We start from the raw sequence: 27,545 nt of genomic DNA, 5'->3' as shown, positions 1-27,545 counted from the left end.
AATGAAAGTGAAAGTGAGGTCGTGTCCAACTCTGCAAGCCCATGGGCTGTAGCCCACCAGACTCCTCCATCCATGGGATTCTTCAGGCAAGAGTACTGGAGTGGGTTCCCATTTCCTTCTCCAGGGGATCTTCCTGATTCAGGGATCGAACCTGGGTCTCCGGCATTGTAGGTAGACGCTTTAACATCTGAGCCACCAGGGAAGTCCTTACTATATAATAAAATACTTCAAAACTTGGTGACTTAAAGCAGTAAATATTATATATCATGATTTTGTAGATCTACTGGGCAGTTGTTCTAAGGCCAGCTTGGCAAATCTCTATTGTCAATTGGCAATTTGGCTGGGACTGGAGGTTTTAGGCCATACCCTAGATTGAATTTTCGTGTCCCCTCAAAATTCATATGCTAAAACCTAATCCTCAGTGTGATGGTATTTGGGGGTGGGGTCTCTAGGGTGACTATGTCTTGAGGGTAGACCCTCACGACTGGGATCAATGCCCTTCAAAAAGAAACACTTTTAGGGATAAAAACTCCCCTGAGTGTCTCCTTTCACATCTACACTTCATTTGACTTCACTTCTAACACCAAATGTGTGGGGGTTCCACACCAAGTAATTCTGTGACACCAGCCTGGCGCCCTAAATTTGACTCAATTCTGATACCATCTACCTGGAATAAACATCCTATGGTTAAAAGGCTCAGTACCACAAAACTGTACCCTGCCCACCCCCAATCTCATTCAGATGCTAAGCTCAAATTCAGTTGTTACATGTACTTCCAACAGACTGGCTATAAATTAGAGGTTCCCACATTCCTTGCCGCAAGTTTGATTGATTTGCCAGAGTGGCTCACAGAACTCAGAAAAACAGAATACTTACTAGGTTACTGTTTTATTGAAAAGACTATTAAGGATGTGAATGTAGAGCCAGATGAAGAGAGATACATAAGGCGAAGGCCAGAAGGGTACCAAGCACAGGTGTTTCTTTCCCCACAGGAGTGTGGAGTACACTGCTCTCTGGGCATGTAGGTACATTCTTGTTCATCAACCTGGAGAATCTTTGAGCCTCATCCTTTTGTTACTGAGCCCAAGTTCATTCTGCTCACCACAGGACAGGCCAACAAATTAGGAGCTAAGTTGTTGGAACAAGTATAACAACTTTTATCAGAAAGCTAGCAGACTGAGAATATAGCAGATTAACATCTGGAAAACAAACTCCCTCAGTTCGCTGCTGCTGCTAAGTCTCTCCTCAGTCGGGCTCCCCTTATATACAAGAGTGAAAGGGGGCGGGGCCACTGTGGTGCTGACCAATGGCTGAGCAGAACCACTAACCATTGCGGGTTCACGGTTGCTCACTAACGGTCCTTGTTTGGGGGAGGGGCCCGCTGCAGCACCAATCAATGGCTCAGCAGGGCTGCTATGGCTCAGGGCCTGCCTTCACCACTATTAAACCCTGACTATGGCACCCCACTCCAGTACTCTTGCCTGGAAAATCCCATGGATGGAGGAGCCTGGTAGGCTGCAGTCCATGGGGTCGCTGAGGGTCGGACACGACTGAGCAACTTCACTTTCACTTTTCACTTTCGTGCATTGGAGAAGGAAATGGCAACCCACTCCAGTGTTCTTGCCTGGAGAATCCCAGGGACGGGGGAGCCTGGTGGGGCTCCCGTCTATGGGGTCACAGAGTCGGACACGACTGAATTGACTTAGCAGCAGCAGCAGACAAATGCGACATCAGAAAGTGGCCCATCTGAAGAAGCACGGGCAGCTCTAGCAGTGTCCTCCTCCAGCTCTCCATGGACCTGCAGGTGGCCACGTGGAGGCAACTGATAGCGCCCTTTACTGGGATCGCTATCTGAAGCGGCGAGGCAGTGAGCTCAGCCCACCGCCGACTTAGTTCGTGACCAATAAGGGAACTGTGTCCCCGGAGTGGAGCTCCTACCTGCCCTGATGAGCGATGGCTGGTGCCAGGGAGGGACGAGGGAAGGGCCCATCACTCTTAGGGTTCAGGCTGAGAAGGTCGCTATTACACTTTTAGATTTTAATAGAGGCTTTGTTACATTGGAGAAGGAAATGGCAACCCACTCCAGTACTCTTGCCTGGAGAATCCCATGGAGAGAGGAGCCTGATAGGCTACAGTCCATGGGGTCGCAAAGAGTCAGACACGACTGAACGACCTCACTTTCAAGACCACAAGAGAGCTCCCTTGTTCCTTCCGCTGACTATGTGAGGACATAGCCAAAAGATGACTTTGAACCAGGCTCTCACCAGACACTGAATCTGTCAACACCTTGATCTTAGACTTTTCAGTCCTCAGGAATGTAAGAAATAAATGTCTGTTGTTTATAAAGCCACTCAGTCTCTGGTATTTCATTGTAGCAGCCCAAACAGACTAAAACAGGGTAGTTCACTCACATGTCTGGTGGTTGGCAGAACGCTCAGGGTAGGGGCCTCCTCTGGGCCTCTTGTCTTTTGTCCCATGTGTCTTCATCTTAGAGGAGGCTGATCTGGGTTTTGTCAGCGGTGGCAAAAAGGCTCCCAGCAGTGAGAAAAGGGCAAGCCCAAAGCACAAGCAGTTCTCAGGCCTCTGCTTGCATCAGATTTCTTAAAAGTTTCTTTGATGAAAAAAAGTCATACAGAAAGCCCAAATTCAAGAGTTAAAAAAATAGACTCTACCATCTCTTGATGGAAGGATGAGCAAAGAGGAATACAATATGGAATGGGAGGAATTTGCAGCCATTTTACAATGTACCTAACTGTAAACATTTAAATAACATGATGTGAATGCATATTCCAGGTAGTTGGTGATTGTAAATACATAAATTACTAACTTCTTGTGTTAGACCGCTCTGGTTTCTGATTCCTAAAGGAAAGCTTTTCCACCAATAACAAGTTTACAGAACAACCCACAATTTTGCTTTTCACAGGCTCTCTTGTGCCAACCTCTGCTCCGGATGGATCAACTGAGACATTTCAGTAAACACATTATTTAAATCAAGAGAACAAATGTTTCCTCCCCTTGAACCTCACCTATAGAGACTTACCAGACTTGAAGCGGCTGTGGATAATTCAAAAACATTCAAATAAACCACACAGTTCTATGGCTAGAAAATGAAAAATATAAAACTTTTTTATAATACAAACTACAGGATGTATTACATTTATAAAATGGAGGCATGATTTTTAAAACTTGAGAAACACCAACCTGGTACTAAAGAGATTTCAATTTTCAAGTATACCTCAAGCTCTGTAGAGGCCACTTCTCTTCAAAAGAGACCCTGTGGTCATAGGGTCCAGAGAGAGAGCATCCCTGGAACAGCCACAGGAATATTCTTCTCCTGGCTGAATCCACCCCCTGACTGGCTGCTACTTGGCAACCTGACAAGTGTTTTACATTCAAAAGGTCAAGCTCTGAGTGAATCTGCCCAGAGCCTCTGGTGAAAGGGGCCTTGCCACTCACGCCTGGATGCCCAGGCCTGGCGTCTGTCCCCTGCCCTTGCCATTCTGACAGCTGTGGAAGAAGGGACCCAGGCTCCCAGCTTGGGCTGTCAGCGCAGTGACGGCAGCCCTTCTATTGAAGGTCAAACTCTAATTCTCACTCCAGGGAGCCTTCCTTCTCTCTTTCTCTCTTTCAGCCTGTCCATCTTAATAATTGTTTGTATTTTTCTGGGGCTTTATAGTCTTCAAAACATTTTCCCTTTCACACTCTCATTTGATCCTCTGCAATAGGAGGATGGTGTCAGAACAATCACGAATTTCCCTTTTGTAAGAACAAACAGAGAGACTAGGCAATTGAGTGTTGGGAGAACATATAACGCAGCAGTTAAGAACAAAGGCTCCGGGGTTAGATTGCTGCCAGTTACCTACCAGGTAACCTCAGGCAAACTATATAATTTCTCTCTCGGTTTCCCTATATATGAGGTAGAGATATTAATTTTTTCTATTTCATAAGGTTTTTGCAAGAGCAAAGCATAATAAGAGTGTCTGGCATATAACAACAGAACAATAAACCATCAGGGTATTTTTATTATTCGTGTTGCTTCTGTTGTTATCACAAAGCTAATTAATAGCAGGCCAAGGACTCGAATGCATATCCATGGTCCAAAAGCTATACTATGTGCATCTACCTTTCAGTAAAGAGAGTCAGGGTTCTGGTTGTACTGCTCTCCCACTTTGAGAATCAAGTTATCCCATGAAACCGTCTAGAGGATGTGAGTGCACGCTCAGTCTCTCAGTTATGTCCAACTCTTGTGACCCCATTGGACTATAGACACCAGAGGTCCCATGGAATTCTCCAGGCAAGAGTACTGGAATGGGTTGCCATTTCTTCCTCCAGAAGATCGTCTTCACCCAGGGATTGAACCCATATCTCTTGAGTCTCCTGCACTGCAGGTGGATTTTTTACTGCTGAGCCATAGGGAAGCTAAGTCTAGAAGACACATCTTCTTTAAAAAAAAAAAAAACCCTTCTCTTACAGCTTCCTAAAACTTCAGAGAAGAGCCTGAGAGCCCTGAAATCTTGTTACCTCCAAAAAACAGGTATTAAAAAACTGGGTTAGTCCTTAGAATACTGTTAGCCTTTCCCTCCACAACCTATTATTCTAATCCATAAAAGTCAGTATTCCCAGGAAAATCAGCTCTAGTGACAAAGTTCTTCCTTTTAACTGGAGTTTCAAATCCCAACTAACCTTTCACAGAATTTGTCCAAAAATCACCAAATTTTAATTGTTTGAGTTCTTTTTCCCCCTTCATTCCAGGGTAATTATCAATGAATATATTAGTGAGCAGGGAGAGGTTAAAAAATCAGCAACAGGAAGAAGAAGGTAAAAACTTAAAAGAGTCCATGTGACCTACTAACCCAGCTACCATCACCTGAAAAATCCACAATTGACTTTTCTCACCATAAAGATGATTAGAAATGTGTAGTTATAGGATGCAAAAACAAATAAATGAAGTTTAGAAGTAGAAAACAATTAAATGTCAAATGTAACAGTGATAACATAAGAAAAAATCAAATGGAAGAGAAAATGAAAAGAAGAGTCAGAATTTCTAGGAAATACATTAAACCATAGCTTTGAAAGACAAAGGAAAGGGAAAGAGAGATAAAAATAACACAGAAATCTACCTTCATTGCACTGTGTCTGACCAAAGGACGGTATAATGAATCTCCCACTGCCATTAAATTAAACACAAATTGCTTTTATTTCTAATTAACATCAGCCTGAGCCAAACATGATATGTGAAGGTCTTCCTTTTTAATGCCTCTGCCATGCCACAGAAATATTAGAACCAGCATGAAAGATTATGGATGCTTTCCAATAACTTCCTCTAAAATATAGGCCAAATCTTATAGAAGTATATGTGAGAGTCATTTGAATTCCAAATGCATTTACAAGGACTAGCTCTATTACAGTGCATAGCAAATGAATTCATAATGAGGAGATATTCCAGACCAATTGTTTCCAAATTATGCTTTAGATTATCTTCATTTCTCTTTTGAAAATACACCTTGTTATTTTTAGCATGGCATAAGAAACCCTTGACTTTTCTGGTGTCAACTGACATCTCCAGTTTCTAGGTTGCTCTCCCTTATTCCTTTACACATCAGTTAGATATATCAGACTTAGGCCCTTGTCATTCTGAGCAAACTCCTACCATACTTCAAAGCCCAGTTCAAATTTCACCTGCTCTGTGAAACCTTTGCCAGTACTCCCAGGTGAAGTGAGAAATCCCTCCCGGATGTCCCACCACCTTATGTCCATGCAGCTTTTGTTCTACAGGTAGCCTTCAGAAAGAATCTTTCAATGCCTGAACTCACCAGGTTGTAAGTATAGCCTTAGTGCCTCTATAGATGGATTGTATTAACAATCAAGTAACAGAAATCTATAGGAGCTAACTTCAGTTTAAAAGAGTAGGGAGATGGGGTGCATATTATAAGCATACATCGGAAGCTCATGGAATCCAAGCCAAGACCCAGGGAGAGACCGATTTAGGAAATGGAAAGCCATCTGGAATCCAAAGGTCACTCTTTCCCACATTCCATCACCCATTCACCCCTACATCTGCTTTGCTCTTTAATCACTAAGACTGACTTTTCTGTTATCAGCCTACACAACAAAAGAGCAGAGTGGTGGTGAAGGGACTCAGTTCCACCACAGATTTTGTATCTATAGGGCAAGAGTTCAGCCATGCAAAAAGAATCCCTTGTTGTCTCTCATTTGGTCCCAATTCCAAATACCAGGAGAGGAATCAAATTGCCCAACTTGAATCAAATGTCCAAATGACCCAGTTTACTAAGTTTAGACAGTCAGAGCTATGGTTCAAATTCAGCTAGGGGGAACACAGAAGCCGAAGCAAAAGAGAAGGAAGAATCATTGTGAGCGAAGCAGAGAGCCCAAAAGGTGACTCCACAGACATTCTGTTGACCTAAAATGGAGGGAGGAAAAGAAGGAATAAGGGAGGGAAGGTGGGGGGATAAATCTAAATACAGGTGGAGGGCTTCCTGACGGTGATAAGACTCAAACCAGAAGATTAGGAACTGTCTTACTTGGGATGCTCATGAAATCCAATGGTAGTGACATCATCAATGTACATATGTATGTGATGAGTATCTGCAGGTAAGTAGCCACTGATATAGATGTTTACCTTCAAGAACATGTATGTCAATCAATAGCAGGATTTTGACTGCTGCTGCTGCTTCTAAGTCGCTTCAGTTGTGTCCGACTCTGTTCGACCCCATAGATGGCAGCCCACCAGGCTCCCCTGTCCCTAGGATTCTCCAGGCAAGAACACTGGAGTGGGTTGCCATTTCCTTCTCCAATGCATGAAACTGAAAAGTGAAAGTGAAGTCGCTCAGTCATGTCTGACTCTTAGTGACCCCATGGACTGCAGCCTACCAGGCTCCTCCATCCATGGGATTTTCCAGGCAAGAGTGCTGGAGTGGGGTGCCATTGCCTTCTCCAAGGATTTTGACTAGGGAAAATAAAAAATAAGCAGAATTCACTGAAGAACCCCAAACCAAAAAACCATGTATCTGTCAGTGCCACATACTTCAAACAACCTAAATGTCTGCATGTTCAGTAAGAATTAAAACATCTGGGAGCAGAAGAGAAACCCACATCTACTTACACACAAGTGTAAATGTGTGCTTGCACCAGACAATTAACTGCCCTTTGAACATCACACAGTCAACAACACTAAAGCCCTGGTATATGGTCAAAGTTTCCCAAAATGTGGTTCACATTGGATTCTTAGCCAAGAGATCTACATATTTAACAAGTTCCTGAGAAGGTTGTCATGCACAGCACCCTTGTAAACTAGTGGGGTAAGCAGCCTCTAACATGATCCCCAGAAATCTCCAATCTATACCTTTTGTAGGCCCTTCCCACACTCTACCAGGTATGGTCTGTATGACCAATAGCACATAGTAGAAGCAACAGTACATCAGAACCAATATTAGGTTATAAAAGATCGCAGTTCCTGCCTTGAGATTTTCTCTTTCAAGTTGGCCCTGTCTCTTTCTCACTCTGCTTCTCCCTGTCCTTCTCCCTTTCCCCCTCCTGCTCTCTATCTTTCCTTAGATCACTCATACTGTAGGGAACTGTATGATGAGCAGCCCTATGGAGAGAACTCTAAGGCGAGAAACTGAAGCCTCCTGCCAGCCGCCACAGGAGTGAGTTTAGAAGTGGATACTCCAGCCCCTTCAGAAACTGCAACTTGACTGCAACATCATAAGAGGCTCTGAAATCAAACCACTCAGCTCAGCCATCCCCAGATCCCTGACCCTCAGAAACTGTGAGATGATAAATGTCCATTGTTTTATTTATTTATTTATTTATGGCCTCGCTGCATGGCTTATTGGATCTTAGATCCCCAAACAGGGGTTGAATCTGGGCCACAGCAGTGAAAGCACCAAGTCCTCACCACTGGACCAGCAGGGAATTCCCCAGGTTCATTGCTTTAACCTGCCATGTTTTGAGATAGTTTGTTACAAAGCAATAAATTACACATAGCTTGTTTACAAAGACTGCCCCTTCCTCTCTCTGGTAACTGCTTCTCATATCGAGAGGAAGAGTTTATTTCTCCTCCATTTAAACCTGTCTGGCCCTGTGACGGGTTTGAGTAATAGGAGGCTGCAGAAGTGACACTCTGCAACTTCTGAGCCCACTTCTTAAGGGAACTAGCAGCTTCCACTTCCTACTGCTTGGAACCCAGATACATGCTACAAGCAGCCAAAGCCACAAGGAAAGGGTATATGGAGGAGAAGTGAGGTTCTGTTTGGCATCCCCAGCTGAGCTCCCAGCCAATGCTGACTGTGCACCAGGTGAATGAGCCATCTTGGACCTCCGACCCAGTTGAGCCCTCCAGATGACTGCTGCTAAGTCACTTCAGTTGTGTCCAACTCTGTGCAACCCCATAGACGGCAGCCCACCAGGTTCCCCTGTCCCTGGGATTCTCTAGGCAAGAACACTGGAGTGGGTTGCCATTTCCTTCTCCAATGCATCAAAGTGAAAAGGGAAAGTCAAGTCGCTCAGTCGTGTCTGACTCTTAGCGACCCCATGGACTGCAGCCTACCAGGCTCCTCCATCCATGGGATTTTCCAGGCAAGAGTACTGGAGTGGGGTGCCATTTCCTTCTCCTTAAAGTATCATAGCAACACTATAAGCTATAAACTATGTCCGGTTGTTACGTGTAGCTCCATATGGGGAAAGTGGGTGGGAAAGGTAAAGGACTACCCAACTCACCCAGAGCATAGTTAATGGAGCCTGGACAATCCAACTTCACATCCGTATAACCTATGAGGTACATGCTGCTATTACTTCCGTTTTAAAGACAAGGAGATTAAACTAGTCAGTCCTAAAGGAATATTCACTGGAAGGACTGATGCTAAAGCCGAAGCTCCAATACTTTGGTCACCTGATGCAAAGATTTGACTCATTGGAAAAGACCCTGAAGCTGGGAAAGATTGAGGGCAGAAGGAGAAGCAGGTGACAGAGGATGAGATGGTTAGATGGCATCACCAACTCAATGGACATGAATTTGAACAAATTCTGGGAGATGGTGAAGGACAGAGAAGCCTGGAGTGCTAGAGTTCATGGGGTCGCAAAGAGTCAGACATGACTTAGCAACTGAACAGCAACAACAACAAAGACAAGCAACCTGAAGCTTAAGAAATCCCTGGAACAAAGTTCACACAGTTAATAAAGAAAAGAGCAACAGGGAAAACTTTCTCTAACACCAATATTCTTAAACAAAATTCTCCTCTGCATACCCACATTCGGAGAACGTAGATTTTAGCAGGATCTGGTCCAATCATGTATTCTCAACTCTTCTGGGCTCTACTCTATCAGGTATTTTAAGAAGACGGGTCAGGGACTTCCCTGGTGACTCAGTGGATAAGAATTCACCTGCTAATGCAGGGTACACAGGTTCAATCCCTGGTCCAGGAAGATTACACATGCCTGGGAGCAACTAAGCCCATGTGCCACAATTACTAAGCCTGTGCTTTAGAGACCTCAAGTTGTAACTACTGAGCCTCCATGCTCCAGCTGCTGAAGCCCACGTATCTAGAGCCTGTCCTTCACAGCAGGAGAAGCCACCGAAATGAGAAGTCTGAGCACTGCAACTAGAGGAGCCCCCTCTCGCCACAACTAGAGAAAGCCTAAGTACAGGAATGAAGACCCAGCACAGCCAAATATAAATAAATAAATAAAAATTTAAAAATCATGTGTGGTTTAAAATAAGAAGAAGGGTCAGTGGATCATGCATCCATGATGTAAACTCAGCAGCTCCTTAATCTCTGCCTCCCTTTTTGGAGGAGATCGTCATAACTTAGAAATATTCCTTTGAGTTCTTTAAATACTCTGCAGACAGCTGGCCTATTTTCAGGAACTCCAAAGACACACACCTTATTTAGAAGTTCAGAGAGAGAGGAGGAGTCAGCAAACTCACAGACCTGAAAAAGAGAGAGGTATTTCCTCTGTAACTCCTCTCATTCTGAAAACCCTTTTGCTCTCTCCCTGTTTTAACTGTGAACCTCACCTACATCCAGGAAATGTAATTTTTCACCTCCATGCCCTACAAACAGTGAAGAAACAAAAGAAATCAACATTTCCTATATACTATTTCATTTGATTCTCGGGTTTATTTTTAATGCAAAAGGTATTTCACATGTGTAGCATGATGATTTATTGAGAATTCACTGTAGAATAATAATCTACTGAGACATTTCTCTGTGTCTATCTCTTCTTATCTATCAAGAAGGAATGAATGGTATTTACTCCTGCCCAGAAGGCCTTTCTTCCAGGGCTGAAAAGGAAAGCTGTCTGAAAAGGGATGGGGGTGGGAGGATCTTAATTACAACCCAAATCATCTCTGTCAGTTCTGAAGGCCTTACCCAGAGTCCCACCTTCAGGAGAGATAGGCTTTTTCAGGGCTTCTCTGATAGCTCAGTTGGTAAAGAATCCGCCTGCAATGCAGACGACCCCAGTTCGATTCCCGGATCAGGAAGATCCACTGGAGAAGGGATAGGCTACCCACTCCAGTATTGTTGGGCTTCCCTTGTGGCTCAACTGGTAAAGAATCTGCCTGCAATGCAAGAGACCTGGGTTTGATCCCTGGTTTGGGAAGATCCCCTGGAAAAGGGAAAGGCTACCCACTCCAGTATTCTGGCCTGGAGAATTCCACGGACAGTATAGTCCAAGGGGTCACAAAAATCAGACACAACTGAGCAACTTTAACTGTAAACACTCAGCCAGTTAGCCAGTGGGGATTGGGGTAAAGCATTCTCAATACAGTTCAGTCGCTAAGACGTGCCCAACTCTTTGTGACCCCATGGACTGCAGCACGCCAGACTTCCCTGTCCATCACCAACTCCCAGGGCCTATTCAAACGCATGTCAATCGCATCAGTGATGCCATCCAACCATCTCATCCTCTGTTGTCCACTTCTCCACGTGCCTTCCATCTTTGCCAGCATCAGGGTCTTTTCCAATGAGTTGGTGCTTCACATCAGGTGGCCAAAGTATTGGAGTTTCAGCTTCAGCATCAGTTCTGCCAATGAATAATCAGGACTGATTTCCTTTCGGATGGACTGGTTGGATCTCCTTGCACTCCAAGGGACTCTCAAGAGTCTTCTCAACACCACAGTTCAAAAGCATCAATTCTTCGGTGCTCAGCTTTCTTTATAGTTCAACTCTCACGTCCATACATGACTACTGGAAAAACCATAGCTTTGACTAGACGGATGTTTGTTGGCAAAGTAATGTCTCCACTTTTTAATATGCTGTCTAGGTTGGTCATAACTTTTCTTCCAAGGAATAAGCATCTTTTAATTTCATGGCTGCATTCACCATTATTAGAGAAATTCAAATAAAAACTACAATGAGATATCACCTCACACTGGTCAGAATGGCCCTCATCAAAAAGTCTACAAACAATAAATGTTGAAGAGGGTGTGGAGAAAAGGGAAAGCTCTTGCACTGTTGGTGGGAATGTAAATTGATACAGCCACTAAGGAAGATGATATGGAGATTCCTTAAAAAAACTAAGAATAAAAGCACTATATGACCCAGCAATCCCCCTCCTAGGCATATACTCTGAGAAAACCAAAATTGAAAGAGACACATATATCCCATTGCTCTTTGAAACACTGTTTACAATAGCTAGAACATGGAAGTAACTTAGATGTCCATCAACAGCTTAATGGATAAAGAAGTAGTGGTACATAGACAGAATGGAATATTACTCAATCATAAAAAGGAACGCCTTTGAGTCAGTTTTGATGAGGTGGATGAACCTAGAACCTAGTATACAGGATGAAGTGAGTCAGAAAGGGAAAGATATCATATTCTAACACACATACACAGAATCTAGAAGAATGGTACTGAAGAAATTATTTACAGGGAAGCAATGGAGAAACATATAGAGAAATGACTTATGGACATGCGGAGAGGGGAGAAGAGGGTGAGATGTGTGAAAAGAGTAACATGGAAACGTATTACCATATGTAAAATAGATAGCCAATGGGAATTTGCTGTATGGCTCAGGAAACTCAAACAGGTGCTCTATGTCAATCTAGATGGGTGGAATGGGGAGGAAGGTGGGAGGCAGGTTCAAAAGGGAGGGGATATATGTATACCTATGGCTGATTCATATTGAGATTTGACAGAAAACAACAAAATTCTGTAAATCAATTATCCTTAAATTAAAAAATAAAAAAAAAAGATTGCCAGGAAAAATATCAATAACCTCAGATATACAGATAACACCATGCTTATGGCAGAAAGTGAAGAGGAACTAAAAAGGCTTTTGATGAAAGTGAAAGAAGAGAGTGGAAAAATTGGCTTAAAACTCAACATTCAGAAAACTAAGATCATGGCATCCAGTCCCATCACTTCATGGCAAATAGATGGGGTAACAATGGAAACAGTGACAGACTTTTTTGCTTGGGCTCCATAATCACTGCAGATGGTGACTGCAGCCATGAAATTAAAGATGCTTACTGCTTGGAAGAAAAGTTATGACCAACCTAGAAGCATATTAAAAAGCAGAGACATTACTTTGCTGACAAACATCCATCTAGTCAAAGCTATGGTTTTTCCAGTAGTCATTGAAGTTGAAGAAGACTCTTGAGAGTCCCTTGGACTGCAAGGAGATCCATCCAGTCCATCCTAAAGGAGATCAGTCCTGGGTGTTCATTGATAGGACTGATGCTGCAGCTGAAACTCCAATACTTCGGCTATCTGATGCAAAGAACTGACTCATTTGAAAAGCCCCTGATGCTGGGAAGGATTGAAGGCAGGAGGAGAAGGGTATGACAGAGGATGAGATGGTTGGATGGCATCACCGACTCAATGGATATGAGTTTGGGTAAACTCCAGGAGTTGATGATGGACAGGGAGGCCTGATGTGCTGTAGTCCATGGGGTTGCAAAGAGACGAACATGACTGAGTGACTGAACTGAACTGAATAATGAGTGGTATTGAGCATCTTTTCATGTGTTTGTTAGCCATCTGTATGTCTTCTTTGGCAAAATACCTGTTTAGGTCTTTTCTCCACTTCTTGATTGGGTTGTTTGCTTTTCTGGCATTGAGTTGTATGAGCTGCTTGTACATTTTGGAAATTAACCCTTTGTCAGTTGTTTCATTTGCTATTATTTTCTCCCATTCTGAGGGTTGTCTTTTCACCTTGCTTATAGTTTGCTTTGCTGTGCAAAAGCTTTTAAGTTTAATCAGGTCCCACTTGTTTAATTTTGTTTTTATTTCCATTACTCTAAGAGGTGGGTCATAGAGGATCTTGCTTTGATTTATGTCATCGAGTGTTCTGCCTATGTTTTCCTCTAAGAGTTTTATAGTTTCTGGTCTTTTTAATCCATTTTGAGTTTATCTTTGTGTGTGGTGTTAGGAACTGTTCTAACTTCATTCTTTTACATGTAGCTGTCCAGTTTTCCCAGCATCATTTATTGAAGAGGCTGTCTTTGTCCCATTGTATATTCTTGCCTCCTTTGTCAAAAATAAGGTACCCATAGGTGCATGGCTTTATTTCTGGGCTTTCTATCTTGTTCCATTGGTCTATATTTCTGGTTTTGTGCTAGTACCATACTGTCTTGATGACTGTAACTTTGTAGTATAATCTGAAGTCAGAAATGTTGATTCCTCCAGCTCCATTCTTCTTACTCAAGACTGCTTTGGTTATTCAGGGTCTTTGGTATTTCCATATGAATTGTGAAATTTTTTGTTCTAGTTCTGTGAAAAATGCCATTGGTAATTTGATAGGGATCACATTGAATTTCTAGATTGCATTTGGTAGTATATTCATTTTCACAATATTGATTCTTCCTACCCAGGAACATGGAATATCTCTTCATCTGTTTATGTCATCTTTCATTTCTTTCATTAGTGTCTTATAATTTTCTGTGTACAGTTCTTTTGTCTCCTTAGGTAAGTTTATTCCTAGATATTTAATTCTTTTTGTTACAATGGTGAATGTGATTGACTCCTTAAATGCTCTTTCTGATTTATCATTGTTAGTATGTAGAAATGCAAGTGATTTCTTCTTTTTTTTTTTTTTAATTTTATTTTATTTTTAAACTTTACATAATTGTATTAGTTTTGCCAAATATCAAAATGAATCCATCACAGGTATACATGTGCTCCCCATCCTGAACCCTCCTCCCTCCTCCCTCCCCATACCATCCCTCTGGGTCGTCCCAGTGCACTAGCCCCAAGCATCCAGTATCGTGCATTGAACCTGGACTGGCATCTCGTTTCATACATGATATTTTACATGTTTCAATGCCATTCTCCCAAATCTTCCTACCCTCTCCCTCTCCCACAGAGTCCATAAGACTGTTCCATACGTCAGCGTCACTTTTGCTGTCTCATACACAGGGTTATTGTTATCATCTTTCTAAATTCCATATATATGCGTTAGTATACTGTATTGGTGTTTTTCCTTCTGGCTTACTTCACTCTGTATAATAGGCTCCAGTTTCATCCACCTCATTAGAATTGATTCAAATGTATTCTTTTTAATGGCTGAGTAATACTCCATTGTGTATATGTACCACTGCTTTCTTATCCATTCATCTGCTGATGGACATCTAGGTTGCTTCCATGTCCTGGCTATTATAAACAGTGCTGCTAAGAACATTGGGGTACACGTGTCTCTTTCCCTTCTGGTTTCCTCAGTGTGTATGCCCAGCAGTGGGATTGCTGGATCATAAGGCAGTTCTATTTCCAGTTTTTTAAGGAATCTCCACACTGTTCTCCATAGTGGCTGTACTAGTTTGCATTCCCACCAACAGTGTAAGAGGATTCCCTTTCCTCCACACCCTCTCCAACATTTATTATTTGTAGACTTTTGGATCGCAGCCATTCTGACTGGTGTGAAATGGTACCTCATAGTGGTCTTGATTTGCATTTCTCTGATAATGAGTGATGTTGAGCATCTTTTCATGTGTTTGTTAGCCATCTGTATGTCTTCTTTGGAGAAATGTCTATTTAGTTCTTTGGCCCATTTGTTGATTGGGTCATTTATTTTTCTGGAGTTGAGCTGGAGGAGTTGCTTGTATATTTTTGAGATTAGTTGTTTGTCAGTTGCTTCATTTGCTATTATTTTCTCCCATTCTGAAGGCTGTCTTTTCACCTTGCTGATAGTTTCCTTTGATGTGCAGAAGCTTTTAAGGTTAATTAGGTCCCATTTGTTTATTTTTGCTTTTATTTCCGATATTCTGGGAGGTGGGTCATAGAGGATCCTGCTGTGATGTATGTCAGAGTGTTTTGCCTATGTTCTCCTCTAGGAGTTTTATAGTTTCTGGTCTTATGTTTAGATCTTTAATCCATTTTGAGTTTATTTTTGTGTATGGTGTTAGAAAGTGTTCTAGTTTCATTCTTTTACAAGTGGTAGACCAGTTTTCCCAGCACCACTTGTTAAAGAGATTGTCTTTAATCCATTGTATATTCTTGCCTCCTTTGTCAAAGATAAGGTGTCCATATGTGCGTGGATTTATCTCTGGGCTTTCTATTTTGTTCCATTGATCTATATTTCTGTCTTTGTGCCAGTACCATACTGTCTTGATAACTGTGGCTTTGTAGTAGAGCCTGAAGTCAGGTAGGTTGATTCCTCCAGTTCCATTCTTCTTTCTCAAGATCGCTTTGGCTATTCGAGGTTTTTTGTATTTCCATACAAATTGTGAAATTATTTGTTCTAGCTCTGTGAAGAATACTGTTGGTAGCTTGATAGGGATTGCATTGAATCTATAAATTGCTTTGGGTAGTATACTCATTTTCACTATATTGATTCTTCCAATCCATGAACATGGTATGTTTCTCCATCTATTAGTGTCCTCTTTGATTTCTTTCACCAGTGTTTTATAGTTTTCTATATATAGGTCTTTAGTTTCTTTAGGTAGATATATTCCTAAGTATTTTATTCTTTCCGTTGCAATGGTGAATGGAATTGTTTCCTTAATTTCTCTTTCTGTTTTCTCATTATTAGTGTATAGGAATGCAAGGGATTTCTGTGTGTTGATTTTATATCCTGCAACTTTACTATAGTCATTGATTAGTTCTAGTAATTTTCTGGTGGAGTCTTTAGGGTTTTCTATGTAGAGGATCATGTCATCTGCAAATAGTGAGAGTTTTACTTCTTCTTTTCCAATTTGGATTCCTTTTATTTCTTTTTCTGCTCTGATTGCTGTGGCCAAAACTTCCAAAACTATGTTGAATAGTAATGGTGAAAGTGGGCACCCTTGTCTTGTTCCTGACTTTAGAGGAAATGCTTTCAATTTTTCACCATTGAGGATAATGTTTGCTGTGGGTTTGTCATATATAGCTTTTATTATGTTGAGGTATGTTCCTTCTATTCCTGCTTTCTGGAGAGTTTTTATCATAAATGGATGTTGAATTTTGTCAAAGGCTTTCTCTGCATCTATTGAGATAATCACATGGTTTTTATTTTTCAATTTGTTAATGTGGTGTATTACATTGACTGATTTGCGGATATTGAAGAATCCTTGCATCCCTGGGATAAAGCCCACTTGGTCATGGTGTATGATCTTTTTAATGTGTTGCTGGATTCTGGTTGCTAGAATTTCGTTAAGGATTTTTGCATCTATGTTCATCAGTGATATTGGCCTGTAGTTTTCTTTTTTTGTGGGATCTTTGTCAGGTTTTGGTATTAGGGTGATGGTGGCCTCATAGAATGAGTTTGGAAGTTTACCTTCCTCTGCAATTTTCTGGAAGAGTTTGAGCAGGATAGGTGTTAGCTCTTCTCTAAATTTTTGGTAGAATTCAGCTGTGAAGCCATCTGGACCTGGGCTTTTGTTTGCTGGAAGATTTTTTATTACAGTTTCAATTTCCGTGCTTGTGATGGGTCTGTTAAGATTTTCTATTTCTTCCTGGTCGAGTTTTGGAAAGTTGTACTTCTCTAAGAATTTGTCCATTTCTTCCACGTTGTCCATTTTATTGGCATATAATTGTTGATAGTAGTCTCTTATGATCCTTTGTATTTCTGTGTTGTCTGTTGTGATCTCTCCGTTTTCATTTCTAATTTTATTGATTTGATTTTTCTCCCTTTGTTTCTTGATGAGTCTGGCTAATGGTTTGTCAATTTTATTTATCCTTTCAAAGAACCAGCTTTTGGTTTTGTTGATTTTTGCTATGGTCTCTTTTGTTTCTTTTGCATTTATTTATGCTCTAATTTTTAAGATTTATTTCCTTCTACTAACCCTGGGGTTCTTCATTTCTTCCTTTTCTAGTTGCTTGAGGTGTAGAGTTAGGTTATTTATTTGACTTTTTTCTTGTTTCTTGAGGTGTGCCTGTATTGCTATGAACTTTCCCCTTAGGACTGCTTTTACCGTGTCCCACAGGTTTTGGGTTGTTGTGTTTTCATTTTCATCCATTTCTATGCAAATTTTGATTTCTTTTTTGATTTCTTCTGTGATTTGTTGGTTATTCAGCAGCGTGTTGTTCAGCCTCCATATGTTGGAATTTTTAATCATTTTTCTCCTGTAATTGAGATCTAATCTTACTGCATTGTGGTCAGAAAAGATGCTTGGAATGATTTCTATTTTTTTGAATTTACCAAGGCTAGCTTTATGGCCCAGGATGTGATCTATCCTGGAGAAGGTTCCATGTGTGCTTGAGAAAAAGGTGAAATTCATTGTTTTGGGATGAAATGTCCTATAGATATCAATTAGGTTTAACTGGTCTATTGTATCATTTAAAGTTTGTGTTTCCTTGTTAATTTTCTGTTTAGTTGATCTATCCATAGGTGTGAGTAGGGTATTAAAGTCTCCCACTATTATTGTGTTATTGTTAATTTCTCCTTTCATACTTGTTAGCATTTGTCTTACATATTGTGGTGCTCCCGTGTTGGGTGCATATATATTTGTAATTGTTATATCTTCTTCTTGGATTGATCCTTTGATCATTATGTAGTGACCTTCTTTGTCTCTCTTCACAGCCTTTGTTTTAAAGTCTATTTTATCTGATATGAGTATTGCTACTCCTGCTTTCTTTTGGTCCCTATTTGCATGGAAAATCTTTTTCCAGCCCTTCACTTTCAGTGTGTATGTGTCCCCTGTTTTGAGGTGGGTCTCTTGTAGACAACATATGTAGGGGTCTTGTTTTTGTATCCATTCAGCCAGTCTTTGTCTTTTGGTTGGGACATTCAACCCATTTACGTTTAAGGTAATTACTGATAAGTATGATCCCGTTGCCATTTACTTTATTGTTTTGGGTTCGAACTTATACACCGTTTTTGTGTTTCCTGTCTAGAGAATATCCTTTAGTATTTGTTGGAGAGCTGGTTTGGTGGTGCAGAATTCTCTCAGCTTTTGCTTGTCTGAAAAGCTTTTAATTTCTCCTTCATACTTGAATGAAATCCTTGCTGGGTACAATAATCTGGGCTGTAGGTTATTTTCTTGGCTTGTCAAGGTTTCCTGGTTAGGGAAGCTTGTGTCGGTGTTCTGGTGGGTGTCCAGTAATGAGTTATGAGATGTCTATGGTTTTGGGGTGACTTTGGGCAGCTTGTATCTTGAAGCTCAGGGCTGTGCTCCTTTGTTGCTGGGGAATTTGCTTGGTATGTCTTGCCCTGGAACTTGTTGGCCCTTGTGTGGTGCTTGGTTTCAGTGTCGGTTTGGAGGTGTTTGATGAGCTCCTGTCAATTAATGTTCCTTGGAGTCAGGAGTTCCCTGGAGTCAGGGTTTGGACTTAAGCCTCCTGCTTCCAGTTATCGGTCTTATTTTTACAGTAGTTTCAAAACTTCTCCTTCTATACAGCACCGTTGATAAAACATCTACGTTAAAGATGAAAAGTTTCTCTACTGTGAGGGTCACTCAGAGAGGTTCACAGCGTTACATGGAGAAGAGAAGAGGGAGGAGGGAGTTAGAGGTGACCCAAATGAGATGAGGTGGAATCAATAGTGGAGAGAGTGGGGTAGCCAGTAGTCACTTCCTTATGTGCACTCCACAACTGGACCACTCAGAGATGTTCACGGAGTTACAGAGAGAAGAGAAGAGAAGAAGGAGGAAGGAGACAGAGGTGGCCAGAGGGATAAAGGGGGGAATGAAAAGGAGGGAGACAGATCCAGCCAGTAATCAGTTCCCTAAGTGTTCTCCACCATCTGGAACACACATAAACTCACAGAGTTGGGTAGAGTAGAGAGGGGTTAGGGAGGAGACACAGGCGACCTGGTGGAGAAAAAGGAGAGTCCAAAGGGAGAGAGAGCAGTCAAGCCAGTAATCTCGCTCTGTAGTGAAAAATGGGTCCTGAACATTGGGTTCTTAAAGGTACAAAATTGGTAACAAATACATAAAAGCAAAAATTAAAAATCTAGAGTAGAGTTTGGAATTTCAAAAATACGATGTTAAAGAAAAGAAGAAGGAAAAGAAAGAGAGAAAAAACGAACAAAGAAAAACAAACAAGGTCGCGAAAATTATAAAGAAAATACAGGTACAAAATTGATAACTAATACCAAAAAGCAAAAATTAAAAATCTAGAGTAGAGTTTGGAATTTCAAAAATACCATGTTAAAAAAAAGGAAGAAGAAACATAAAGAGAGAAAACAAACAAACAAAAGCAATGTTGCAAAAATTATAAAGAAAATACAGGTACAAATTTGATATCAAATACCAAAAAGCATAAATTAAAAATCTAGAGTAGAGTTTGGAATTTCAGATATACAATGTTATATAAAAGAAGAAGAGAATGAAACAGAAAAAAAAAGTCACAGAAATTATAAAAAAAAAACTGTAGGTACAAAATTGATAACATATACCAAAAAGCTAAAATTAAAAAACTAGAGTAGAGTTTGGAATTTCAAAAATACAATGTTAAAGAAAAGAAGAAGAAAAAAAAAAAACAAGGTCAAAAAATTATAAAATATATATATATGAAGTTTGCTGAAGAAGAAAAAATAGGGTCTTTTTTTTTTTTGCAAAATAATAGGTTATAAAAGTGAAAATTAAAGGAACAATAGAGGACTTAAAAAATTTTTTTTAATTAAAAAAAGAAAGAAAGAAAGAATGATCGTAAAAATAGTAAAAATATATCTAGGACTTTCTCTGGTTTTGTTGTATGGTGGGTTCAGTTCATTTTTGGCTAGTTCCTTGGTCCGACTTATATTTCTCAAGATCTATAGGCCCCTTCCTATGTAGTCCGTAGTAACCACGGGGTTTTAATCTATTGCCTGTAGCTTCCAAGGCGTTTCCCTCTGTTATAACTTCTTCTGTTTGCTGGTCTCTTCAGTGTCTGGCTTCCGCCCTGACACAAAGGGGACAGTGGGGGAAACTTTTTTTTTTTTTTTTTTTAGGCTCACTTGTTCAGTCGCGCTGTGGGGAGGGAGGGAGGGATGCTGCAAACAAATAACACTGGCATGCGCTCGCACTGCCTCAGCCACACTGGGTCTGCCCCCACTCACGGCGCGTGTAGCCTCCCTGCCCACACTGCTCGGGCTCTAGGTTGTTCCGCCGAGAACAATCCGAGGCCGGCCCTGGGCTGCATGTACCTCCCAGGTCCAAGCCGCTCAGGTTCAGGCACTCGGGTAGTCCTCAGAGGCGCAGACTCTGTTGGGCCTGCATTTTGTGCTCTTCCCAGGTCCGAGCAGCTCAGGTGATGAGGTGTTTGGCGAACGCCAATGCTGCAACTTATCGCCTCCCCGCCACTCAGTTATCTGGGTGTAAAACCGGCGCACCTTCTCAGGCAGATGTTGACCATCCAGACCCCCAAGCAGTTTTAGCTAGCAAAGAAGCCTGCTTACAGTTTTATACATAATGTCTCTCTGGGGCTGCGATTGTCCCCTTCCGGCTCTGGCTGCCTGTTACCGGAGGGGGAAGGTCTGTAGCCGACTATCTCTGTTCAGTCCTTTGTTCTGTGCGCGGGCCTGGCGGTGTCTTAGGTTGGGGCTGGCTTTTCGCGTGGTAGATATTCCACAGTCTGGTTTGCTAGCCCAAATTATTTCGCTCAGATAGCGCTCAGGGTATTCAGGGAGATTCTTACTCTGAGCGATGCAGCCCGCGCCGCGCCTCCCTGCCCAGCCCCCGCTTGCTAATGGCGTGTGCAGGCGTCTGCGCTGCTTATCCGCTGGGGGAGTTACCGTAGGGCTCGCAATCTGTGAGTTTTAATTGTTTATTTTTTCTCCCTGTTATGTTGCCCTCTGTGCTTCCAAAGCTTGGCACAGACTCGGCAGTGAGAAGGTTTCCTGGTGTTTGGAAACTTCTCTCTTTTTAAGACTCCCTTCCCGGGACGGAACTCCGTCCCTCCCTCTTTTGTCTCTTTTTTTTTGTCTTTTATATTTTTTCCTACCTCCTTTCGAAGAGTTGGGTTGCTTTTCTGGGTGCCTGATGTCCTCTGCCGGCATTCAGAAGTTGTTTTGTGGAATTTACTCGACGTTTAAATGCTCTTTTGATGAATTTGTGGGGGAGAAAGTGTTCTCCCCGTCCTACTCCTCCGCCATCTTGGCTCCTCCCCCAATGCAAGTGATTTCTGTGTATTGATTTTGTATTCTGCAACTTTGCTAAATTCACTGATTAGCTCTAGTAATTTTCTGATACCAACTTTAGGGTTTTCTATGTACAGTATCATGTAATCTGCAAACAGTGAGAGCTTTACTTCTTCTTTTCTGATCTAGATTCCTTTTATTTCTTTTTCTTCTCTGATTGCTGTAGCTAGGACTTCCAGAACTATGTTGAATAATATTAGGAAAAGTGGACACACTTGTCTTGTTCCTGATCTCAGGGGAAATGCTTTCAGTTTTTCACCATTGAGAATAATGTTCACTATAGGCTTATCATATATGACTTTTACTCTGTTGACATAGGTTCCTTCTATGCCCATTTTTTGAAGAGTTTAAATCAAAAATAGGTGCTGAATTTTGTCAGAGGCTTAATAAAATTGAAAGCTGGTTCTTTGAGAAGATAAACAAAATTGACAAACCCTTAGTCAGACTCATCAAAAAAAAAAGAGAGAGAGACAGAAGTTCATAATAGTCTCTTATAATCCTTTGTATTTCTGCATTGTCTGTTGTAACCTCTCCTTTCTCATTTCTAATTTTGTTGATTTGATTCTTCTGTCTCTCTCAATTTTATTAAGCTTTACTATTGTTTCTTTCATTTCTTTTTCATTTATTTCTGTTCAGATCTTTATGATTTCTTTCCTTCTACTAATTTTGGGGTTTTTTTCTTCTTCTTTTTCCAGTTGCTTTAGGTGTAAATTTAGGTTGTCTATTCGATGTTTTTCTTGTTTCTTGAGGTAGGATTGTCTTGCTATAAACTTCCCTCTTAGAACTGCTTTTGCTGCATCCCATAGGTTTTGAGTTGTTATGTTTTCATTGTCATGTTTATAGAAATTTTTTAATTTCCCTTTTGATTTCTTCAGTAACCTGTTGGTTATTTAGAAACGTGTTGTTTAATCTCCATGTGTTTGTGTTTCTTAGTTTTTTTCTTGTAATTGATATCTAGTTTCAGAGCATTGTGGTTGGAGAAGATGCTTGATATGATCTCAATTTTATTAAATTTACTGAGGTTTTATTTGTGACCCAAGATGTGTTTCCTAAAAAATGTTCCATGTGCACTTAAGAAGATGTATTCTTCTGGGTTTGAATGGAATGTCATGAAGATATCAATGAGATCCACTCATCAAATATATCATTTAAGACTTGTATCTCCTTATTAATTTCTGTTTTGGTGATCTGTCCATTGGTGTGAGTGGAGTGTTAAAGTCTCCTACTATTATTGTGTTACTGTCAGTTTCTCCTTTTATGTCTGTTAGTGTTTGTCATATGTATTGAGGTGTTACTATGTTGGGTGCATAGGTATTTACAATTGTTATGGCTTCCTCTTGGATTGATCCCAATCAATCCAAAGAAGTAGTGTCCTTCCTTATCTCTTGTAATCGTCTTTATTTTAAGGTCTATTTTGTCTGATATGAGGATTGCTACTCCAGCTTTCTTTTGCTTCCCATTTCATGGTATATATTTTTCCGTCCTCTCATTTTCGGTCTATGTGTGTCTTTAAGTCTGAAGTGGGTTTCTTGTAGACAGCATATATATGGTCTTGCTTTTGTATCCATTCAGCCAATCTGTGTCTTTTGGTTGTAGCATTTAATCTATTTACATTTAAAGTAATTATTGACACATATGTTCCTATTGCCATTTTCTTAATTGTTGGGGGTTGATTTTGCAGATATTTTTCCTTCTCTTATATTTCTTGACTATATAAGTGCCTTTAACATTTGTTGTAAAGCTGGTTTAGTAGTGCTGAATTCTCTTAATTTTGCTTGTCTGAAAAGCTTTTTATTTCTCCATCAATTTTGACTGAGATCCTTGCTGGGTACAGCAATCTTGGTTGTAGATTATTCCCTTTCAGTACTTTAAATATACCCTGCCATTCCCTTCTGGCATGCAGAGTTTCTGCTGAAAGATCAGCTGTTAGGCATATGGGGTTTCTCTTATATGTTACTTGTTGCTTCTCCCTTGCTTCTTTTAACATTCTTTGTTTTTAGTCTTTGTTAGTTTTATTTGTATGTGTCTTGGCATGTTTCTCCTTGGTTTTATCCTGTATGGGACTCTTGGTGCCTCTTAGATTTGATTGACTATTTTCTTTCCCATGTTGTGGAAATTTTCAACTATAATCTCTTCAAAAATTTTCTCATACCCTTTCTTTTTCTCTTCTTCTTCTGGGACCCCTATAATTCTAATGTTGCTGTGTTTGATATTGTCCCAGAGGTCTCTGAGACTATCCTCAGTTCTTTTCATTCTTTTTACTTTATTCTGCTCTTCAGAAGTTATTTCCATCATTTTATCTTCCAGCTCACTGCTTCATTCTTCTGCTTCAGATATTCTGCTATTGATTCCTTCTAGAGTATTTTTGATTTCAGTAATTGTGTTTGTCTCTGTATGTTTATTCTTTAATTCTTCTAGGCCTTTGCTAATTGATTCTTGCATTTTCTCCATTTTATTTTCAAGGTTTTTGATCATCTTCACTATCATTATTCTGAATTTTTTTCATCTAGTCTGCATATTTCCTCTTCATTTATTTGGACTTCTGTTTCTTCATTTGTGTAGTATTTCTCTGCCTTTTCATTATTTTTTTTTAACTTACTGTGTTTGAGGTCTCCTTTTCCTAGGCTTCAGGGTTGAATTATTTCTTCCTTTTGGTTTCTGCCCTCCTAAGGTTGGTCCAGTGGTTTGTGTAAGCTTCATATAGGGTGAGATTTGTGCTCAGTTTCTCTTTGTTTGCTTGTTTTTCCTCTGATGGGCAAGGCTGAATGAGGTGGTAATCCTGTCTGCTGATGATTGGTTTTGTGTTTTTGTTTTGTTTGTTGTTTAGATGAAGTGTCCCGCACAGAGTGCTACTGGTGGTTGGGTAATGACAGGTCTTGTTTTCAAGTGATTTCCCTTATGTGAGTTCTCACTATTTGATACTCCCTAGAATTACTTCTCTGGTAGTCTAGGGTCTTTGAGTCAGTGCTCCTACTCCAAAGGCTCAGGGCTTGATCGCTGGTCAGGAATGAAGATTCCACAAGTGGTTGGTTATGGCATTAAGGGAAAGTAAAACAAATATCCAAAAACAGGAAAACCCTAGACAAATGGCAGTTACAAAATCAGGCAAATAATAATTAAAAGAATGGAACATACACATATACATATATACCCATGAGCAAAGTCAAAGCAGTCCAACAAAAATACAGTAGATTGATCCAGCAAACAAAGGAAATCAAAAATTATATTTACCAGTTAAGAACAAAACTAACTAAAGCACAAATCTTGAAAAGAAAACTAAAGCAAGGTGCCAAGTGGGGAATAAAGCAATGAAAAAAGAAAAAAGAAAACTAACAAATATGTTAAGGGGAAAGGAAAGAAAGAAAAGAAAGAAAGAATAGATATGCAAAGTTAAATAGAGGTAGATAAAGATTTATATACATTAAAAATTAACTGCAAGGGGAAAAGAACAGTAGGATAGGCAAACAAAGGAATAAATGTAGAAAAACTATAATAGGTTTAAAAAATTAAAATTTAAAAAAAGAGGAAAAAAAAATGAAGAAGAAAGAAAAAAGGGGGAAAAAAAGGAAAACTCCACAGAACTGCAAAAGCCCAACATAGAGGCAGAGGTTTATAAAACAGTAAAAAATGTGACTGAATATATACATATACATGTACACCCATAAGTAAAATCAAAACAGCCCAACAAAAATAAAGTACAATAGACTGACCCAGCGAACAAAGGAAACCAAAAGTTATATCTACCAGAACAAAACTAACTAAAGCACAAGCTGAAAAACAAAATTAAAGCAAGGTGCCAAGTGGGGAATAAAGCAATGAAAAGAAAACTGACAAATATGTTAAGAGGAAAGAAAAGAAAGAAAGAATAGATATGCAAAGTTAAATAGAGGTAGATAAAGAAGATTTATATACATTAAAGATTAACTGCAAGGGGAAAAGAACAGGAAAAGCAAACAAAGAAATAATGTAGAAAAAATAATAATAGGTTCAAAAAATTAAAATTAAAAAAGAGAAAATAAAAAATTGTCTAAAAGAAAACTCCACAGAACTGCAAAAGCCCAACGTAGAGGCAGAGGTTTATAAGAACAATAAAAAATTTGACAGAGAGAAAAAAAACCTCAAAAGCTTAATTAGATTTCATCGTGCCAATAAAATTGACAACTACAATGCGGGGGGAGGAAAAGAAGAAAGAAAAAAAAATCCAAAAGAATCTACTGCTGCTACTGCTGCTAAGTCACTTCAGTCGTGTCCGACTCTGTGCGACCCCATAGACGGCAGCCCACCAGGCTCCCCCGTCCCTGGGATTCTCCAGGCAAGAGTACTGGAGTGGGGTGCCATTGCCTTCTCTGAAAGAATCTACAGAACAAGTCAAAACATAAGAATAATAAATGTTTTTCTTGAGTCACTGCTGTCAGAGTCCTTTCACTTTCCCTCTCTGGGAGAGTGAAACAGCTGATCTGTGGCAAACAAAATGGATTCTCATTCCATTTAGGCTGCCACAGATCAGCTGTTTCACTCTCAGTCTTAAATGTTTCTCCTCTGACTCAGACAATTGCCCTGATGTGGGGATCGGACCCCTGCTTCAGTTCCCCCACTGGCCGAGGGCAGGTCTAGTCCTACTAACACTCCTGTTTTTTCCCCTACTTCCTGCTTCATCCTACCGAGTTTTGCTTCGTTCTATATATTCTTTTCCACTGGTCAGATCCTCCTGTCCGCTCTCAGCTGGTGTTCTGCATGCACTTCTGTGCCTGAAGGTGTATTCCTGATGGATCTGTGGAGAGAGATGTACTCCATGTCCACTTACTCCTCTGCCATCTTGTTCTCTCTATCCCAGCAATCTTGATTCCAGCTTGTGCTTCATCCAGCCCAGCGTTTCTGATGATGTACTATGCATATAAGTTAAATAAGCAGGGTGACAATATACAGCCTTGACGTACTTCCTTCCCAATTTGGAACCAGCCCATTGTTCCATGTGCAGTTCTAACTGTTGCTTCTTGACCTGCATGCAGATTTCTCAGGAGGCAGGTAAGGTGGTCTGGTATTCCCATCTCTTTTTTCCCACAGTTTGTGGTGATCCTCATAGTCTAAGGCAATGGCACCCCACTCCAGTACTGTTGCCTGGAAAATCCCATGGATGGAGGAGCCTGGAAGGCTGCAGTCCGTGGGGTCGCTGAGGGTCGGACACAACTGAGCAACTTCCCTTTCACTTTTCACTTTCATGCATTGGAGAAGGAAATGGCAACCCACTCCAGTGTTCTTGCCTGGATAATCCCAGGGACAGGGGAGCCTGGTGGGCTGCCGTCTATGGGGTCGCACAGAGTCGGACACGACTGAAGTGACTTAGCAGCAGTAGCAGTCATAGTCTAAGGCTTTGGCATACTCAATAAAGCAGAAGTAGATGTTTTTCTGGAACTCTTGCTTTGTCTATGATCCAACAGATGTTGGCAATTTGATCTCTAGGGCCAACTAATTGGCAACTATTTAGATTGTTCCGGAACAGAGAGAATTCACTTGGTGTTTTAGTGCATTGTGGATAAGAAACGAAATTCCTCAGGCCTGAGGGCGGGGAAGAGGAAGAGCTGGCCCCCCCTGCTGTGACCTTGGGAACCTCAGCCACAATCCCACCGTAGGGCTTGGCACCATGGTGACCACTTCAAATTGAGTGCCAGAAACTTTCACCATTTTCCTGGGCTGCATAAGCTTTGAATCTCCAACCATATTAGGAAAGGGAGCAACTGCTGCCCCCATACCCACATATACACTCAAATGACTGGTACTATCAGCCTAGTCAAGCTTGCCAAGGGGGAGCCTCAGCTAGGAGTAACATTTTTAGGATATGTAAAAAGTGCTGCACCCCACTTCACAAACCAAATATACTGCCTACAACACATATTTCCTACCAGCACACAAGGGAAAAAAAATAATTTCAACTTCTTTAATATTAACCTTTTCTTCTCTTTCCTCCTCTTGGTTCTCTGATATTGTTCCTGCTGTACAGGTGATACTTGAGGCAAGTCACTTCTTGTTTCTTTTACATATTTGCTTGT

The 27,545-nt window shown here is 40.7% G+C and overlaps 1 protein-coding gene across 8 annotated transcripts in view; it reads right to left on the bottom strand.

The window, feature by feature from the left end:
- LSM11 (LSM11, U7 small nuclear RNA associated) overlaps nucleotides 1-27,545 on the bottom strand; it is a 414,613-nt gene that overhangs the window by 198,885 nt on the left and 188,183 nt on the right. For 3 of the 8 annotated variants that reach the window (XM_059888897.1, XM_059888898.1, XM_059888900.1), the window contains exon 1: nucleotides 21,303-21,914. The exons of 1 other annotated variant lie outside the window; for it this stretch is intronic. The gene's annotated coding sequence lies outside the window, so the exon portion shown is untranslated. Of the gene's footprint in view, nucleotides 1-876; nucleotides 14,603-21,302; nucleotides 21,917-27,545 lie in introns of those variants that run through there. 4 more of the 8 variants (XM_059888903.1, XM_059888904.1, XM_059888902.1 and 1 more) reach the window with 3 other exon arrangements.

Source organism: Bos taurus, chromosome 7 (genome assembly GCF_002263795.3).
Source record: "Bos taurus isolate L1 Dominette 01449 registration number 42190680 breed Hereford chromosome 7, ARS-UCD2.0, whole genome shotgun sequence".
Classification (NCBI taxonomy): domain Eukaryota; kingdom Metazoa; phylum Chordata; class Mammalia; order Artiodactyla; family Bovidae; genus Bos; species Bos taurus.
Note: the sequence above shows the minus strand (reverse complement) of the source record. Positions and strands in the feature narration are given on the sequence as shown.